General features: G+C 40.3%; 1 long non-coding RNA gene across 4 annotated transcripts; it reads right to left on the bottom strand.

Moving 5' to 3' along the window:
* Window positions 1-1111: 1111 nt before the first annotated feature.
* LOC148151886 (uncharacterized) lies at window positions 1112-11890 on the bottom strand. Of its 4 annotated transcripts, XR_015759045.1 has the most exons (4): window positions 11876-11890; window positions 11694-11755; window positions 3641-3855; window positions 1112-1759 (listed from the first exon to the last, which is right to left on the bottom strand). It is a non-coding gene; the product is annotated as an uncharacterized LOC148151886 (long non-coding RNA). The 4 variants fall into 4 exon arrangements; XR_015759046.1 differs by lacking the exon at window positions 11694-11755; XR_015759041.1 differs by lacking the exons at window positions 11694-11755; window positions 11876-11890 and adding an exon at window positions 3967-3981.
* Between the last annotated feature and the right edge of the window lie 2744 nt (window positions 11891-14634).

Raw genomic sequence — 14634 nt, forward strand, 5'->3', positions numbered from 1 at the left:
AAAGTATTTGTTTCTGATAAAGGGACATCAGTGGATGCTGTATGATTGGGATATCCATCAGATCTTTGGAAAAGTCTCCTGCAGGAGGTTAGTAACCAAGCACATGGGACAGAAATAAAATGCTGGCATAGATTAATGACTAACAGGCTGAAAATAAAGTGTTGGAATAAATGAGTCACATTGGCAAGCTGTGATTAATGGGATACCATAAGGGTCAGCAATGTGCCCCAGTTGTTGACAACATGTATCAATGATTCCACGATGGACACCAAATGTAATTTTTCCAAGTTTGAGGAAGACAAACAACTTGGTGAGATGTTGGGTGTGAGGAAAATTCAAAGCAGCTTCAATGGATTTGCACAGGCTTAGGAGTGGGAACATTGAAGATGAAATATAGCAAGCACAAATTGAGTTTATCCAATTTGGCAAAAGGTAAAGATGTGTAGAGTATTTCAAAAATAGTCAGAGATTAGAAAATGTAGATGTACAAAGGGACCTTAATCTACTTGTCAATAAATCACTGAAGGCTAACGTGAAGGTGTGGAAGGCTAGTGATATTAGGAAAGCTCATGGTATTTAATTTTGTTACAAGAGGAGTTGAGTACAAGAGCAGCAAAGTCATGCTCAATTGTACAAAACCATGCTTGAACTTTGTGCAGCTATTGAAGAAAGAAATAAAGATAAATTGTTGGGATTTTGAAGTCATAATGTGGATAAAGCTATTGAACTGGATGATTAGCCATGTTTACACTGCAAGCTGAATAAGGAGCAATGGGCTGAATGGCCATCTCCTGCTCTAATGCTGCCGTACCCATTAACATCGTGACCTGCATATTTCTGGTGAATATTTCCTGTTCACGAACAGCTTCATCAAAATGGCATCCAGAACTTGAACTGGGAAAATCAGACCAGATGCCATGTTGAAGGCAAGATGGCAGCTAAGTCAAAAGAAAATGATCTGAATTTTGAATTAATTTCTCCTGAGATGGTTCACTAAATGGTGAAAATACACACTGTTGAAAGAAAAACTGAATGTGATATGGCATTTTTCATGAAAGAGACATTTTGTAAGTATGACTTTATGAAATGAACCAATACAAATCCATTGACATTTTTAAATTTTTTACCATTGCTATGTTACTACAAGTCATTGATATCAACAGTACTCAATTCATTTTAATAGCATCCACAGAAGACATTTTACAAATGTACGGCTCTCGTCAGCACCCATTGTGGGAATTTGAGGACGAGATCATTAAATTGTGATGGATTTTTCATTCACTGTGGATTAGAAAATCCTACAGGGTCTGTTGACCTCTGTGCCCTGATTCCCAAAATTAGCTGCTGCAAAATGAAATCTTGTCAGAAATCAGAAATCCAGATTCATAAAGTGTAACTTTTTACTTTAAAAAGAGACTGAATCTGATTCCATGTGTGTAGAATATTCTACAAACATAACGATCCAGTCAACATCATTGTATTTATCAACAGTAAATATCAAGTATTTCTCTCACAGTACAGCTGCTTGTACAACATTGAGAAATGAGTTGTCTTTTTGTCTTGAATATTGGAAGACCAGCTGGCAGTGTGTTGTCTCTCTCCATCTCAGAGACAAACTGGTTGGTACCATCACCTAACTGCTCATGCTGTAGAGAATTTGAGACAGAATAGTCCATTTCAGCATTCACCAACATCCTTTGAGACTTCTTTATCTCCTTCTCCAGGAATGGGACATCATCTTTGAAATCCATTAAAGAAGCTGAAACAGGAAGAGAACTCAATCTGTGTACACTGAGGAATATTGGGATTGATCGTGGTTTCTTTCCTCCCTCTGTCGCTACTGCACTATTTATACCCGATAATGGGATATTGTGTGACACTTGTGACTGTTCAGATATAAGACTTCACATCTCCAAAAAACAATTTGAATGTTCAATGCAATGCAAAAAACTATGGCACAATCTTCTGCAAACAGCAACAAAATGTAAAAAAAATCTGTCAACTATTTACAATACTGACTCTTTGAGCTGAAACTTGTCCTACTTTGGATAAATGTCAAATATGGCCAAAATGTACTTCATTAATCATATACTCTGCCCCCAGTAGTGACCCCCATCGCCTGACATTAAGCCAATTCTATCACTTGCTGTACCCAGAGTTACTTGCCACTATTTGGATATTCCATAATGCACCATCATCCCTGGCACCAATGTTATGCTTAAAAAGCCATTTACATCTGAACAGGAACCATCAGCCTGGAGCTGCCCTGCACAGTCACTCACATTTGCCCCAGAAATGGAAGAGGTGGGAAATTAGCTTTGAGGACAGGAAACTGGGGGTCCTGGTGGGTGGGGTGATGCAGAGGAATGTCGTACTCTTCTCCCAGTTTGACAGTAAAGGGCATGACAACAGAACCTGCCAATTGGTCTGAGGTTGCCCTCTTCCCACCATGTCAATGTTGACTCAATTGTCTCCAGTTATGCCTGGCAGTATAGGAAGAATGACTTTCTCTGATCATCCAGGCTAAGAGACAAATCTTCTCTCTGTGCTTCTATTTTTCTATCTCTGCCTCTGCACACACCATCCATTAAGGTGTTTGTTCTATGATCTTCACCATTGCTTGCAATATCTTCTCTCACTCACTCGCACCCACCTCGACACCTTTAATCCTGCATTACCTCTGTACTGACCCCTCACTTGCTCATGGCAACTCACCTAATGTACTTTAAGTTAAAACTTATTGATTGTGTAATATTCACCCCGCACACCATGGGAGTGAAAACGTCTTTGAAGGAAATGCTGTAGAGTGGAGCTTTTAGTACCTTTTGAACAGAATATTTGATTTATAATAACTTAGAGAGTAACAGCCAACACACACTCTCTCTGTAATCCTAGAGTATGAGACCAGATTCCTCCTGACTGCAGTTACACTTTTCAGATCAGTTAAATAGACAGTGAACCTTCACAACTTAGCAGAGCTGGATTTAATCTCAGCATTCTATACAGTGGGCAGGACCACTATCATGGCATTAAATACGAGACAATGCTTCACTTCTCTATGCTGCAGAGAAGTACAGAAGGTACAGCACAGAAACGGTCAGTAAATAAATCTGCCCGTTGGTGAGGCTAATGTTTAAGTTGAGCATGCCGCCTTCCTTGACTGCAAGAGGATAGTTGCAAAATCCCAATATCATCACAGTGGGCCTGTCAACATAGCAGGGGATAAGTTGACAGAGACTGAGTCCTTCACAGGAGGCTGAGTGACAGCTCCATTGAGGGAAAGGTGTTCAGTGCCCATTCCTTTATTGTGGACCTCAGTGTCTTCACAACACAACCATGGGAAATGGACTAAATTGTGTTCAATGTGAAAGGAAAATTCTGCCCTCATGTGAGACAGGCTCATTATCAACTAGAGTCACTGAATAACAGTCAGGAACAGAAATCTACTGATTTATTTGCCTTCCTTTTCCAACTGAAGGTTGCTGAGGCCAATTAATGTTCCACTTACTCACTGAGTTTAAATAATAGGTTTGACTGAAAATGTTAAAAATTCATTTTTTGGCATTGTAGGCTCAGACAATGTTCAGAGTTCAATGATTACTACTGCATCTGGGCTAATAGCATGGAATGTAATACTCACCGAGCTCAAATCTACGTGAAAAATGAGTACCCGTGCAGACTTTGAAGAACTCTCTCAATAAATCACGACCACAGAGATTTGTGAACACATGATCATACGGATAGGGGCCAGGCTCAACAGAGGGTAGCAGCAGTCCGACTGCAATGATGACCACCAGACACTTCATCGCAGCTCACAAGTGATCAGCTTCAGCCTCTTCTATTCCGTCCAGGAACCTAGAACAAAATACTCTGATCAATTTCGAATAATTCTACTGCACAAATCGGATCTGCATTCAATGACAGATCTCAATTTCTTTTTCTGTTGTAAAATCAAATTAAACCAGCCTCTGTATTGTTTCAGCAGAATGATTTCCAATCCTTCTCAGTCTCTCACGTTGTTCCAACTTGTATCTTCTCCCTTTTTATAGTGACTTTGCTCCCTTACACTAACTTATCATTATCAGACATTAACTTCTGTCGTTTTTTCTGGAAACTTCTGAAACCTTACTTGCACGTCATTTTGCATAATGTCTGAATCAAGCATAACTATAATCCTTTAATGATTATTGTTTAGTTAAGCCCATTGTTACACCTTCTCGACATCTGTCAGTTGTGACTTTTTAATTCTTAAGTCAGAGACATTTTGTAAGTGAACAACCCACTATCCCTCCTGCAAATCATGGGAAGCATTCAGAAAACGAAAGCTGAGAAGAAACCTTCTGCTCATCAAAAACCCACGTCCCAGATCTTATCAAAAAAAAATTATTGAATTGTGTGAGATACTGGTTTATAGGCTCCCTATATTCAGTAATACCGGTTTCCCGTTCATTCGTTTATAACTGTTTACCCTTTGTTTCCTATAACACGGTTTCATTCATTCATTCATAAAACCACATTTTGTGCTATTTTACTATTTACTATTACAATATAGACCAAATCAAGATAACCCTTTCAACCATTACTGCTTTTTCACACCTTCAATTCTTAGCAGCTCTTGCTACAAGCAATGTTTACGCCTATTTACTTCTGAATAAGTATCAAAGATTGTGAACCTATTCTGAACAATACCTTCACACCATCATGTCTCATTGACCTACCCGAAACAATGGAAAGGTTATAATATTAATCAGCCCTAATCGACCATCTCTCGGGCCTGAATAGATTACAGAGCACCAACAGTTGCCCCAATTAGTATAAAGTTAAAAATCACACAACACCAGGTTATAGTCCAACAGGTTTAATTGGAAGCACACTAGCTTTTGGAGCGACGCTCCTTCATCAGGTGATTGTGGAGGGCTCGATCGTAACACAGAATTTATAGCAAAAATTTGCAGTGTGATGTAACTGAAATTATACATTGAAGAATTGATTGTCTGTTAAGCTGTTCATCTGTTAGAATACAGTGATAGTTTCACTTCTTTCATGTGTAAATCACAAAACCCTTTTTTTTAAAGTTACATTCTCGGGTTAGCTGTTAGTATCCCAATTAGTATGTACTTGTTGAATATCTTTTAACATTGATGTGGAGGAGCTGGTGTTAGACTGGGCTGTACAAAGTTAAAAATCACACAACACCAGGTTATAGTCCAACAGGTTCATTTGGAAGCACGAGCATTTGGAGCGCTGCTCCTTCATCAGGTGGTTGTGAAGACCAATAGACAGAATTTACAGCAAAAGATTACCGTGTCATGCAACTGAAATGATACATCAAACACATCTGGATTGTTGTTATGTCTTTCATCTGTTAGAATGGGTTGACGGTTTCAGTTCATTAATATGTAAATCCCAGAATTTATTTTAAATCACCTTCTTGATATAACTTAAGGTTTTATAACAAAAGGTGACATCTCAGCTCAGACAATGCATTAAAGGTGTGTGAGGTCTGTGTGTATCCCAATCTTGGGTCAGACTGGTTCTCTTTCCAAAGTGGAATTTACAAAATATTACATGGATTGACTGCCTGCAGATTGTACATTTTTGAGCAAAATAGAATGCATCTGCAAATATAATTCTGCAAAGACAAATTCACCCCATAGACGTATATGTGTGTATGTGTGCATGAAAGAGAGAGAGAGAGAGAGTGTATATGCATGTGAGTATGTGCATGTGAGTGTGTGCCTGTGAGTATGAGTATGAGTGCGCATGAGAGAGTGTGTGTTTCCTTGTGTGAATGAATGGGAAAGTGTGTGTGTGGGTGTGAGAGGATATGTGTGTGTATATATATATATATATATATATATGAGGGAGTTTATAAGGGGATCAGAGTTTTCATTTATTGGATCATATGCATTAATACTGTTTCTTTGCAGTTGGAGTCTGATTGTATGAAGGAGTAATTTACAGAAACATAGTCTGTGCTTTCTATCAATCTCGTCTGAGAACCAGGTAAGTTGGGTAAGCTTTGTGTACTTATTTTACAATCTTTAACTTTTGCAATGTCTCCATGAATAGGGGGTGTAATTTCCAGCACATTCCCCCAGTGAGTCTGACACTCCAGTCAATTTAAGTATTCTCATTTCACTCAATTTTTGCACTCATAATTATTATTCCTGCAGCTTTTCCTTCCTTCCATATCAGGCAACATCCTAGCAAATCTCCTCTGCACCCTTCCACATCCATCCTATAATGCGGTGACCAGAACTGTACGCAATACTCCAAATGCGGCTGCACCAGAGTTTTGTACAAATGCAGCATGACCTCATGGTTCTGAAACTCAATCCCTCATAAAATCTAACACACTGAATGCTCTCTCTTTCTTGGAATTCTTTCATTTTACTGCCTTTCCCAATTCTACCCTCTTTCCTGAAACTCAAAATGTAATCTTTGGTCTTCAAAGTACCTTTTTCTTTGGCTTGCTTGGTCTGTTTCACATTCCATAGCTTTATTTATTATTTTATGGGATGTAGAGATCACTGATAAGGCCAGCATTTGTTGTCCATGTATAATTGCCTTCAAACTAAATTGGTAGCTGGAGCAGTTAAGAGTCAAGCACATTTCTGTGGGTTTCAAGTCACCTGGGGGCCAGGCTGTGTAAGGATAGCAGATTGCCTTCCCTAATGAATATTTGACAACCAGATGGGTTTGCATAACCATAAAGGATACATTCACAGTTACCATTGCAGAGGCTACTTTCAATGTGAGACGTTAGTAATTTCATTTAAATTCCAGCAGCTGCCATGGTGGGATTCGAGCCTGTGTTCTCAATCCATAGCTTCCGCCTTTGGATTACTAGATCAGTAATGTTATTACTATACCCTCTTCTGCTTCTTCCAATTCTTGGGTGAGGGATAATTGCTTGGGCTGCAGGTTTATTAGTTCAGATCTTCTGATGTTTCACTTCATATTAAACTTCACTCGATATCCGACTGCTTTGAGTTATACAAAGGTTAAGGCTCCTAATTTATAGAACATAGAACATTACAGTGCAGTGCAGGCCTTTCGGTCCTCAATGTTGTGCTGACCTGTGGAACCAATCTGAGCCCATCGAACCTGCACTATTCCATTTTCATCCATATGTCTATCCAATAACCATTTAAATGCCCTTAAAGTTGGCAAGTTTACTACGATTGCAGGCAATGCATTCCATTCCCCTACTATTCTCTGAGTAAAGAAATTATCTCTGACATCTGTCCTAAATCTATCACCCCTCAATTTAAAGCTGTGTCCCCTCATGCTAGCCGTCACCATCTGAAGAATAAAGGCTCTCACTGTCCACCTTATCTAACCCAGTGATTATCTTATATGTCTCAATTAGGTCACACTTCAACCTTCTTCTCTCTAACAAAAGCAGCCTCAAGTCCCTCAGCTTTTCCTTGTAAGACCTTCCTTCCATACCAGGCAACATCCTAGTAAATCTCTTCTGTACACTTCCAGATCTGTCCTATAATGCAGTGACCAGAACTGTACACAGTACTCCAAAGGTGGCCGCATCAGAGTTTTGTACAGATGCAGCATGACCTCATGGTTCTGAAACTTAATCCCTCCACTAATAAAATCTAACACACTGTATGCCTTCTTAAAAACTCCGTCAATCTGAGTGGCAACTTTCAGCGGTCTATGTACATGGATACCGAGATCTCTCTGCTCATCTACACTACCAAGAATCTTACCATGATCCCAGTACTCTGCATTCCTGTTACTCCTTCCAAAGTGAATCACCTCACACTTTTCCACATTAACCTCCATTGCCACCTCTCATTCCAGCTCTGCAGCTTATCTATGTCCCTTTGTAACCTGCAACATCCTTCGTCACTATACACAACTCTACCGACCTTCGTGCCATCCACAAATTTACTGAACCATCCTTCCACACACTCATCCAAGTCATTTATAAAAATGCCAAACAGCAGTGGATTCAAATCAGATCCTCCTGGTACACAACTAGTAACTGAGCTCCAGGATGAACATTTCCCATCAACCATTACCCTCTGTCTCCTTTCAGCTAGCCAATGTCTGATCTAAACCACTAAATCACCCTCAATCCTATGCCTCCACATTTTGTGCAATAGCCTACCATGGGAAACCTTATCAAACACCTTACTGAAATCCGTATACATCACATTGCCCGCTTTACCCTCATTCAACTGTATGGTTACCTTTTCAAAGAACTCAATAAATTTGTGAGGCACACCTTTCACAAAATTGTGTTGACTATCCCCAATCAACTTATGCTTTTCTAGAGGATAATAAATCTTATCTCTTATAATATTTTCCAACACTTTACCTGCAAATGAAGTTAGGCTCACTGGTCTATAATTACCAGGATTGTCTCTACTCCACTTTGTGAACAAGGGAACAATACTTGCTATCCTCCAGTCTTCTGGCACTATTCTGCAGACATAAAGATCAAAGCCAAAGGTTCTAGCAATCTCCTTCCTGGCTTCCCAGAGAATCCCAGGATAAATCCCATCTGGCCCAGGGGATTTACCTATTTCACACTTTCCAGAATTGCTAACACCTTCTCCTTGTGAACCTCAATCCCATGTAGTCTGGTACCCTGTATCTCAGTATTCTCCTTGACAACATTGCTTTTTCTAGTGTAAATACTGACAAAACATATTCATTTACCACTTCCCCTCTCTCCTATACTAGCCATTCGGATATAGAACTGGCTCAAAGATTGAAGACAGAGGGTGGTAGTGGAGGGTTGTTTTTTCAGACTGGAGGCCTGTGACCAGTGGAGTGCCACAAGGATAGGTGCTGGGTCCTCTACTTTTTGGTATTTACATAAATGATTTGGATGCGAGCATAAGAGGTACAGTTAGTAAGTTTGCAGATGACACCAAAATTGGAGGTGTAGTGGACAGCGAAGAGGATGACCTCAGATTACAACAGGATCTTGACCAGATGGGCCAAAGGGCTGAGAAGTGGCACATGGAGTTTAATTTAGATAAATGCAAGGTGCTGCATTTTGGGAAAGCAAATCTTAGCAGGACTAAGTTAAAAATCACACAACACCAGGTTATAGTCCAACAGGTTTAATTGGAAGCACACTAGCTTTCGGAGTGACGCTCCTTCATCAGGTGAAGGACTTATACACTTAATGGTAAGATCCAATGGAGTATTGCTGAACAGAGACCTTGGAGTGCAGGTTCATAGTTCATTGAAAGTGGAGTCACAAGTAGATAAGATACTGAAGAAGGTGTTTGATATGCTTTCTTTTATTGGTCAGAATATTGAGTACAGGAGTTGGGAGGTCATGTTGCGGCTATACAGGACATTGGTTAGGCCACTGTTGGAATATTGTGTGCAATTCTGGTCTCCTTCCTATCGGAAAGATGTTGTGAAACTTGAAAGAGTTCAGAAAAGATTTACAAGGATGTTGCCAGAGTTGGAGGATTTGAGCTATAGGGAGTGGCTGAACAGGCTGGGGCTGTTTTCCCTGGAGCGTCAGAGGCTGGGGGATGACCTTATAGAGGTTTACAAAATTATGTGGAGCATGGATAGGGTGAATAGACAAAGTCTTTTCCCTGGGGTCGGGGAGTCCAGAACTAGAGGGCATAGGTTTAGGGTGAGAGGGGAAAGATATAAAAGAGACCTACGGGGTAACTTTTTCACACAGAGGATGGTACGTGTATGGAATGAGCTGCCAGAGGATGTGGTGGAGACTGGTACAATTGCAACAATTAAGAGGCATTTGGATGGGTATATGAATAGGAAGGGTTTGGAGGGATATGGGCCGGGTGCTGGCAGGTGGGACTAGATTGGGTTGGGATATCTGGTCGGTATGGACGGGTTGGACCGAAGGGTCTGCTTCCGTGCTGTACACCTCTATGACCCTATGACTCTGATTCTATGCACAACTTCCCACTACTGTCCTTGATTGACCCTAATCTTACTCGAGTCATTCTTTTATTCCTGATATACTTATAGAAAGCCTTAGGGATTTCCTTAATCCTATTCGCCAATGGCATTTCATGTTCCCTATTGGCTCTTCTTAGCTCTCTTTTTAGTTTTTTCCTGGCTACCTTGTACCTTATCGGAGCCTTCACATCTCATCCTAACATAAGCCTTCTTCTTTCTCTTGACAAGAGATTCAACTTTCTTAGTAAAGCATGGTTCCGCGCTTGACAACTTCCTACCTGCCTGACGGGTACGTACTTATCCAGGACACGCAGTATCTGGCCCTTGAATAAGCTCCATATTTCAATTGTGCCCATCCCCTGCTGTTTCGTTCCCCATTGTATGCATCCTAAATCTTGCCTAATCACATTATAATTGCCTTTCCTCCAGCTATAACTCTTGCCCTTCGGTATATATCTTTCCATTTCCATTGCTAAAGTAAACTTAACCAAACTGTGCTCACTATCACCAAAGTGCTCACCTACATCCATATCTAACACCTGGCCGGGTTCATTACCTAGTACCAAATCTAATGTGGCCTCACCCCATGGGCTGTCTACATACACTGTCAGGAAACCCTCCATCACACATTGGACAAAAACTGATCTATCTAAAGTATTTGAACTATAGTATTTCCAGTCAATATTTGGAAAGTTAAAGTCCCCCATAACAACTACCTTGTCACGCTCGCTCCTACCAAGAATCAACTTTGCTATCCTTTCCACTACATCTCTGGAACTATTTGGAGCCCTATAGAAAACTCCCAACAGGGTGACTTCTCCCTTCCTGTTTCTAACCATAGCACATACTACCTTAGTAACCAAGTCTGTCCATGACTAACACCCCCCGCACCCTCACCTCCACTAGTCTTTTACCGTTTTCTCTGTTCTTACTGAAACATCTAAATCCTGGAACCTGCAGCAACCATTCCTGTCCCTGCTCTACCCACGTCTCTGAAATAGCCACAACATTGAAATCCCAGGTACAGGAAATTCACCCATCTTATTCCAGATGCTCCTGGCATTGAAGTAACCACACTTCAAACCAAATTCTTGCTTGCTGGTGCACTCTTGTGACCATGAAACCTTATTTCTGACCTCACTACTCTTAATGTCCTGGACACTGGAACTACAATTTAGGTTCCCACCCCGCCAACTGAATTAGTTTAAACCCACCTGAAGCGGATTAGCAAATTTCCCCCCCAGGATATTGGTATCCCTCTGGTTCAGCAGAAGACCATCCTGAAGTTATGCTGAGTTAAATCTTTCTTGTTCCATTAACTATTTCATACCATTCAATATTCTCATTTCCGTATATGGAAAATCTGCCGATGTAGTTCCTTTATTGAAAAAGAAAAGATTTACAGCTGTCAAACTCTCCCCTTTTGCTTCCAATTCATTCATCTCGGGTCTGATTCAGCTTGTTTCAGCCGAACTGCTCGAGATCTCAAATGCAATTCTGTTCTGGATCTGAATGGGAGAGATGTGAAACTTCCTTTTCATTCCCAACTGTTTGTTTTCATGGTCTGCAGTTTTAAAAGGAAAGTGTGTTTTTCTCAATCCGAACCAGCAGCAAGCTTTCCTGAGTCTAAATCGAGAGGTAATTTATTCATGTGTTCACTCTGAACATGCAAAATAAATCTCTTTTGAACTTAAAGTAAGGTTCCTTCAACACTGTCCCCATTAAACAATTCAGGGACAGCACAGGGCAAACACAGTGGAAAATCTTACCACACTCCTTAAACTCTGTTCCTTTAATACCATCCCCATCGGACAGAGACTGACATTCGTAACTGAATAAGGAAGAAACAGTTTTAAATTGAGATTAGGTGAAATTATATGGAGTTTGAGGATAGTATTAGTGAAAGGTGTTAAATCGTCTATGATTGTACTGGATAGTGAAGTATACATACCCAATGGAATGAATAGTGAATTCCTGTGCCAATTTTGCAATGTTCCTTGATGTTATGATCTGTATATTTCTGGTGGAAATTTCCTGTTCACTGACAACCTCAGCAGATGCATCCAGATCTTGAGTTGGGCAGATCAGTCACACATGCCAGTTTGCAGACAAGGCAATACATAAATCATTAAAATAAGGAAAAAAGAAATGTATCTAAGATCCCAAGACTTTTTTGAGTCAGAGAAACATACAGCACAGAAACAGACCCTTCTGTTTCACCAGCCCATGTCGACCATAATCCCGACAATAAACTAATCCCACTTGCCTGTGCTTGGTCCTTTGTCCCTCCAAATTTTTCTTTTTCATGTACTTATCCAAATTTCTTTTAAACTCTGTAACTGTACCCACATTCACCACTTCCTCTGGAAGTTCATTCCTCACATAAACCATCATCTGTGTAAAAGGATATTTTTAAATTACTTTCACCATTGCTTTCTACATGCCCTCAACACAGACACTACAAAAATTATTTACTAATGTCGACATTTTAAGAAGTTGTTCTCAGAATCAATGCTCACTGTAGCAATTTGAGAACCAGAAGATCAAACTGCAGAGATTCTCAGTCATCGTGAGTTGGAAAATCCCAGGCGATCTGCTGACCTCTCAGTCCTGATTCTGAAAATTAGCTGCTTCAAGGTGAAGGTTCTTATCATGAGTCTGAAATCATAAAAACTAAATTTTTGCTTTGAAAACAGAGTCTCTCATTCCATTTGTGAAGAACAATATATCGGCTCAAAGATGTAATCTACATAATTTTATTAGTGATATTTTGCAAACATCTCTGCTGCAGCACAGCTGCTGGAACAACATTTTTCAGCAAGTGGAGACCCTCTTCGAATCTTGAGAATTAAACCACTTAGAAGTGAAATTGGCTTTGTGTCATTACCCTCAATCTCAGAGACAAACTCGTTAAATTCATCAGCTAATTGATCATACTGGCTGGAGCCATTGTCAATAGGTTCTTGTTTGTGATCCAACTAAAACCGCTGAATCCCAAAGTTCTCCAATGTTCTTTGAGCCTTCCCATATCCATCTTGCTGATGTAGTCATTTTCATTGATTGATCACATGGACTGGTGAAACAGAAACTATGACTCAAAAATTCTTGGGAACTTAGATACGTTTCTTTTTACCTTATTTTGGTGATTTATGTATTGCCTTGTCTCCCAAACTGGCATGTGTGACTGATATGCCCAACTCAAGATCTGGATGCATCTTGGTGAGGTTGTCAGTGAACAGGAAATTTTGACCAGAAATATACAGATCACAGCATCAAGAGACATTGCAAAATTGGCACAGGAATTCGCCATTGATTCCATTGGGTAAGCTTCACTATACAGTACAATCAGAGCCAATCATAATACTATCCTTAAACTCCATATAATTTCACCTACTCTCAGTTTAAAACTGTTTCTTCCTTATTCAATTACCAATGTGAGTCTCTCACAGATGGGCGCTGATTTTGTTTATCATGTGGTTATGATGCTGTCAGTTTCATGCGCCACAATAATAGTGGGTCGTGAAACAGCTTTAGCAAGCAGAATTAAGGAAAATCCCAAAGCATTTTATTCTTATTTCAGGAGCAAGCGGGTAACTAGAGAAAGGATTGGTCCACCAAACGATAATGAAGGAATTGCTGTGTGCCAAACCTGAGAGAATGGGAGAGATTCTGAATGAGTACTTTGCATCAGTATTCACTGAGGAGATGAACATGATGAATCTTGAGATTAGAGATTAAAGTTTGATTCGTCTGAATCACGTTGGCATAAGTAGGGAAGATGTGTTGGGTATGCTAGAGGTTATTAAGGTGGACAAATCCCCAGACCCGAATGGGATCTATCCCTAGTTACTTAGGAAGGCAAAAGATGAAATAGCTGGGGTCCTGACAGATATCTTTGTGGCATCCTGAAATACAGGTGATGAGCTGGAGGACTGGAAGGTTGCTCATGTTGACCCTCTGTACAACAAGGGTTGTCGGGATATTCCAGGTAACTACAGACCAATGAGCCTGACGTCAGTGGTGGGGAAGTTGTTGGAGAGGGTACTGAGAGATAAGATCTATTTATATTTAGAAAAGAATGAGCTTATCAGTGATATGCAACATGGTTTTGTGTGGGGGAGATCGTGCTTTACCAAATTAAAAGAGTTCTTCGAGGAAGTGACCAAGTTGTTAGCTGAAGGAAGGACTGTTGATATCATATACATGGACTTTAGTAAGGCGTTTGATAAGGTTCCCCATTGCAGACGAATGGAGAAAGTGATGTCACATTGTGTGCAGTGTGTTCTAGCTAGGTGGCTAAAGAACTGGTTGAGCAACAGGAGACAGAGAGTAGTCATTGAAGGGAATTTCTCGAAATGGAGAAAGGTGACCAGTGGTGTTCCACAGGGATCAATATTGGGGCCACTGTTGTTTGTAATATATATAAATGATCTAGAAGAGGGCATTGTTGGTATAATCAGCAAGTTTGCAGATTACACAAAGATTGGTGGAGTAGCAGAAACCAAGGGGACTGTCAGAGAATGCAGGAGGACATAGATAGCCTAGACAGTTGGGCAGGAAAGTGGCAGATGGCTTTCAATCCAGACAAATGTGAAGTGATGCATTTAGGCAAGTCTCCTTCTAGAGCGAATTATACAATGAATGGAAGAGCCTTGGGAAATGTTGATGGGCAGAGGATCTGGGAGTGCAGGTCTATTGTACCCTAAAGGT

Source organism: Chiloscyllium plagiosum, unplaced genomic scaffold, assembly GCF_037043375.1.
Source record: "Chiloscyllium plagiosum isolate Xiang-an unplaced genomic scaffold, Cpla_swu_hap1 HiC_scaffold_2, whole genome shotgun sequence".
In the NCBI taxonomy this organism is placed as follows: Eukaryota; Metazoa; Chordata; class Chondrichthyes; order Orectolobiformes; family Hemiscylliidae; genus Chiloscyllium; species Chiloscyllium plagiosum.